We start from the raw sequence: 6304 nt of genomic DNA, 5'->3' as shown, positions 1-6304 counted from the left end.
TGTTGCATTGGAATAATGATTAATGGACTAATAAAACTTTCACAAGGGAAGTTTGGCATATTACTCTAGAAGTTTCTAAATAATACAGGAACCTGAAACAGGACTATTGTTTAGAACGAACCATGTTTAAAGGTTGGAAATCTGAAAAGGAAGAGTCTAAATTAGGACTTTCTCTTTGGATTTTGTTGTTAAAAAAATTGATTGAAAAAAATGACAAAGCTTAAATAAACAAGTAAGCAATGATCACCAGACAGTAGGAAGAGGTTTCCTCAGAGAAGAAAGCCTTCATTTATGCATGAGCCTTTGGTACGATACCCTGGGAATGGTGTAAGGGACCAAAGAGATTTAGATCCTGTATCCTTGAATTGTGATAGGAGAGGATCGAGAAAAAGCCATATATTCCTACCTTTGGGTTACAGTGGGAGAATGATGGTACAAATTTTGCGCCCCAATGTATTCAACTTTGAAGTTTACAGTGGGGGGCAACCTGACTAAATGTTTCTTCAAAAAAGCTAGCCAAGCAAGAAGGCGTTGTAGCACATCAGTGTTAAAGCTTTAATGAACTTCGAGAAATGACAACCTAAGTGGGATCATTCTCGAAAAAATTATTAAAAAATTATGCATTCGTGAAAACACCATTCACACATGTCTAGTTAGGAGCATTTGATTCATTTTATGCCATCCTAATCATTAGGCATAATTAGGTTCATTATACAGGTCATGCTCCCTAGAGAGCAGATTAGTGGAGATAACAGATCTTGCCTTCCTGCACCGACAGCGAAGCAGATCGAATACACCAACCTTGCTTCCCTGGGTTGTAGCGGAGCAGGTTAAAAAATACCAGATCTTGCCTTCATGCACCGACAGCGAAGCAGATCGAAGACACTAGCCTTGCCTCCCTGGGTTGCAGCGGAGTAAGTTAAAAATAGCAGATCTTGCCTTCTTATACTGACAGCGAAGCAAATCGAAGACACCAGCCTTGCCTCCCTGGGTTATAGCGGAGCAGGTTAAAAATTGCAGATCTTGCCTTCCCGCACCGACAGTGAAGCATATCGAAGACACCAGTCTTACCTCCCTGGGTTGTAGCGGAACAGGTTAAAAATAGCAGATCTTGCCTTCTTGCACCGACAGCGAAGCAGATCGAAGACACCAACCTTGCCTCCACAGGTTGTAGCGGGCGAGTTAAAATAGCAGATCTTGCCTTTACGCACCGCAGTGAAAGCGATCGAAGACACCGACCTTGCCTCCACAGGTTGCGGCGAGGCGAGTTAAAAATAGCAGATCTTGCCTTCCTGCACCAACAGCCAAGCAGATCGTTGACCCCAGCCCTATCTCCCTGGACAGCAGTGGAATAGGTTGAAGATTGTGAATCCTATCTCCCTGAGCAACAGTGCAGTAGGTTGAAAATAGCAGATCTTGCCTTCCTGTACTGGCAGTGAAGCAGATCGAAGACATCAGTCTTATCACCTTGACGTTTCATTGGAAAAGATTGAAGCCACAACGGCGAATCTTATTTCCCTGGCGTTGTAGCGGAGCAGATTGAAGCCACAACGGTGAATCTTATCTCCCTGATGTTAAGGCTTAGATTAGTTGAAGTGAAGCGAATTGAAGCTGTGGGCAGTGAATCCTATCTCTTTGGCATTACAGTGGAGCAGATTGAAACCACGACGGTGAATCTTACTCTACTGGCGGTGTAGTGGAACAGATTGAAGCTACGACGGCGAATCTTGTTTCCCCAACATTGCAATTTAAAAGACTGAAGATGGTGAATCTTATCTCCCTGAAGTTGCAATGGAGTAGATTAAAGCCAATAATCTTATCTCCCTGAAGTCGCAGTAGAGCGGATTAAAATCACAGATCTTATCTTTCTGAAGTTACAGAAAGAATATCGCATATAGTCTTATCTCCCTGAAGTTGCAGTGGAGCAAACTAAGTAAGCAAGCCTTATCCTCCTGAAGTTGTAGTGAGGCAGACTGAAGATGGCGAATCTTATCCCCCTGAAGTTGCAGTGGAGCAGATTAAAGCCAATAATCCTATCTCCCTGAAGTTGTAGTGGAGTGGATTAAAATCACAGATCTTATCTCTCTGAAGTTGCAGAGAGCAGATCGCATCGGGTCTTATCTCCCTAAAGTTACAGTGGAGCAAACCCAAGAAAGCGAGTCTTATCTCCCTGAAGTTGCAGTGGAGCAGACTCAAGAAATCAAGTCTTATCCCCCTGAAATTGCAGTGGGGCAGACTAAATAAAAAAATCCCATCTCCCTAAAGTTGTAGTGGAGTGGATTAGAATCTCTCTGAAATTACAGTACAGCATATCGCATCAAATTCATCTTTAAAGTTGCAGCAGATCAAGTTGAAGCTATAAGTCTTATCTCCCTAGAGTTGCAGTGGAGCAAATTAAAGATAGCAAATTTTAAAAAACTACAACGTGCAAATCCTATCTCCCTAGCATTGCAGTGGAGTAGGTTGAAGCACCAAATCCTATACCTCTGAAGATACAGTAGGAAGAAATGAGGCTATTTGAAGAAGAAGAGCACTAAAGTCTAGCACGGCCAGGCAAAATTGGTCATTTCTAAAGCCTTTGCTCCGTTCTCGTTACACGATAATGAGCAAAGAGGGGTAGCTGTAATAGGCCAATTTAGACCGGGCTCATAAAAAAATAATAAACCTAAAATAATAAAACAAATTCCAAAATTATATCATTTGACCCGATCGGGATGGCCCATTACTTGAAAAGGTTGAAGATCTATCTACAAGCTTGATGCATATGGAAACATAATCTTCAAGGATATGCAATCTTAGATATGATATGTAATCTTAGATATGATATGCAATCTTAGATATGATATGTAATCTTAGATATGATATGCAATCTTAGAAGATATGATTTTGTAATCTTAGAGATTTAATTTGTAGATACCTTTTAATCTTAGCCGTTGATGTAATTAATCTGTACCATTGGATTTGGGAAGGCTCAACTATAAATAGATGCCTCTCCCTTCATTGTAAAGGACGGAAGTGGGGAGTAATAATAATTCTTAAGAGTATTTACTCAAATTTCTCTCTCTCTTGCGTTCTTATTTTGTTGATTTGTGTATAATTTGTTTATTGATTTGTATATTTTTGATTTCAAATCTCTTTTTCCCTTATTATTCATTTTCAAATTCATTATTTTCAATTTTTTTACATTTTACTTGGCCTTATATTTTTTATTTTATACTCTTTGTTTTAAATTCATTTAAATTTTATTACGAATATTCTTTTAAATTTTATTACACGAGTATTTTGGACTAATTCATTTTGAGGAATTAGAATGTTGTGCCCTAACGCATTGGGTGTGACATTTTCTTTCTTCAAAATGATAAGAGTCTTAATAAGTAACGTTTTTTAAGTTTTTATTAAGGATCATATTTTTAAATTTTCGACATTAAGACACTAAGTAGTTAACTAGGTACCAATTTTGGGCGTTACGAGGGTGCTAATCTTTCCTCGTATGTAACCGACTCCCGGATCCATTTTTCTAAAACTCGTAGATAAAAGCTATTTTTTAGGTGATCCAATCACACCTCAATAAAGGATTGGTGGCGACTCCCAATTTTTGTTTTTTAAAGTCGACAACTAATTTTTTTTTCCAAAATAAAAGTTGGTTTCGACAGTGGCCATGCCCTAATTGTTGAGATTATTTGTGCGTTTTAGGAAAGAAATGAGTTGTTGGTCTATTGGTTAAGTGTTAGTGAAACTATCATTGAAATCCAATATCAAATCTCTTTCCTCACATTATTTTTAGTATTTTGCAAATTTCGTATCAAACCCTAGTATGTGACACGCCTTGTTTTTAAAATAAATATTGTAAGTTTAAATCAAGAATGACGAAATAGCTTAGTGGTTAAAAGTAAAATAGGGCAACATGGAAATTAGATCAAACTCCCAAGTTTGATTCCTTTCCCTTATAAAATAGCCTAATTTTTGCTAAAATTTCTCCTTCTCCTTATTTTGTGCCACCCAAGCCTTGAACCCTAGGTATAAATATAACTTTTTCTTGTATTTTCAGCCTTTAAGTCAATCTTCCCTACCCTAGCCATTCACCCTTTTTCTCTCCTCTTTTCTCTTCAATTTTCTTTCTTTCTTCCCTTGTGTGCTACCGCCCAAGCCACCAAGATTCATCATCAATTTCTCTTCTTTTTGCAGTGTGTTCTTGCACCATTCTTTTTGCTCCTTCTTGATGTCATTTTATTTATTTTTCCAGCCATAAATCTAAAATATTTTATCTCAAAGAATGATCTCCATTGCTGCCCGAGAAGCTTCATTGCCACCCCTTTCATCTAGCTAGTGTAAGTGTTTATTTTCTTTAATTTTCTTATTGAATATTTTAAGTGAATACCCAAATTTCCAGATCATGTATTGGGGTAATTTTTAATTATTTTATGGGTATTTTTCCATCCTTTAAAAGTTATTTCAATTGGCTCTTTAAATCAACCCCGATTTGCCACCGTTGGTGGTAGTGCGTCGCGCCAAGAGGTACCAAAAGGGGACTGTTGTTTCCTTTAATTTTTCCTACCTATTTTGAGTGATTTAGGAAAATTCAATCTTGATCATTTGATGACTCAGATCTGACAATTCAAGAAGCGTAAGTGTGGTTGATTGTGAGCTAGTGCATAGTTTTGACTTAATTGTTGGGGAAATTGATAATTGATTCGATTAAAGAATTTCAAGATTTTATAGCTATTTATTTTTTAGTATTTATTGTTGTTAGGTGCCGACTTAAGCGTCCCAAATCAACAATGAAGCCGTTAGACATTCGCGCGTACGTTTTGCATCAAATCAGTGTAAGGAACCTAGTTAATTTAGATCTGAAAAAGCATTATAGTTATGCTATTGGGATTGAACCCAAAAGAGGGTGTTTATGTTTGTTTAAGTGGTGATTTAATTCAATAAACTATTGGTTTTTATTTTAGGCTCGATTAAAGTTCTTAAGGAGAAGCTGTGGGTTTCGTCAGTATGCTGCGATTGTGCGAAAAAAAAGGTGTGGGTTTTAACTTGTTAAAATTGAATGTTTTGATAATATTTTATATCATCTAAATGTGGATTAAGCTTGCTGGTCAGGCTTATTTAATTAACTAAGTGAATGTGTTAAAGTGGCTAAATCAGGTACGTTATTGATCTTGACTAAATGGCATGTTTGCAAGATTATTTGGTTGACTGAATAGTTAATTATTTGATATTAATATGAAAGGTTTGTTGATATGATGTGTGATTGATTGTATGTATAACATGTGTTATTTTGGAAATAGATATTGAATGCCTGAAATCTTGTTGGATAAAATGCCATGAAAAGTATTGAATGGAAAAACTATTATACATGCCCTGTAAATATTTTCCTAAAGTGTTAACGATTGATGATATGATTAAATGTCACCGTATTGATGGTGAAACTAAAAAATTGATATGTGAACGTTATAGTGATGACATGTAATCAATGTTACTGAAAGAATAAATATGAAATGTGCACTTGATTGAAATATTGTATGACATACCGCATGTGCATGGGGTGGGTTATTCTGGTTGACGGAGGAGTTTTGTGGAGTTTTGGTGGCATATTAAGTCCATATTTATATGTAGTCAGTGCACTGCACCGGGAGTAATGAGCAGATTGGCGATTATATCGCATATTGATTGGCTATCTAAACTGCAATTACTGAATTGGTGCCTTGCCTATGAAATTGGCAGCTTGTCTGCATATTGATTGACAGTATAACTGCATTATTTATAAGGGTGGTTTAACCACATCTAGCTCTGCTCACATTGTTCAGAGTTTGGTAGAAGGGTTCTAAGGAACTCGTGGTGTGTAACGGATGGATAGGTAGGAACCTTTTTGCATTGCATCATGCTCACGACATACTTGAATGATATTACTTTATGTTATGTATTGTATTGTGTTGAATCGACTGGCATTGAATTAATGATTTTTTCTTGTATGAGTGATTGTTTGATTATACTATTATAGACTCACACTGAGCTAGTTTAGCTCACCCCATAATTTCAAACTTCTCAGGTAATGCTCAAGACTAGGATCGGAATTAACATACGGAGAATCACCTCGGACATCAGACTGTTTTAAATAAGTATTTTTAAAAAGTTCATTATTGGTTTTGATTTGTAATTTTTAATGTCTTGGGTCTGTGGCTTTATTATTATTTGGGTATTTATTGCATGCATGGATCACAAAAGTTTAATAACCGATAATTGTAAGATATCTGGCTTAAGTAAAACTGTCATTGATCATCAATTTTCCATTGCGTTACAAATT

At 36.6% G+C, this 6304-nt stretch overlaps 1 long non-coding RNA gene across 1 annotated transcript; it reads left to right on the top strand.

The window, feature by feature from the left end:
- Positions 1–4072: 4072 nt before the first annotated feature.
- Positions 4073–5061, top strand: LOC105772324 (uncharacterized). The gene is made up of 3 exons (XR_001126697.2): positions 4073–4328; positions 4751–4823; positions 4953–5061. It is a non-coding gene; the product is annotated as an uncharacterized LOC105772324 (long non-coding RNA).
- The last annotated feature ends 1243 nt before the right edge of the window (positions 5062–6304 follow it).

This window comes from Gossypium raimondii, chromosome 6 (assembly GCF_025698545.1).
Source record: "Gossypium raimondii isolate GPD5lz chromosome 6, ASM2569854v1, whole genome shotgun sequence".
NCBI lineage: Eukaryota > Viridiplantae > Streptophyta > Magnoliopsida > Malvales > Malvaceae > Gossypium > Gossypium raimondii.
This window is presented reverse-complemented; position numbering and strand designations above follow the sequence as displayed.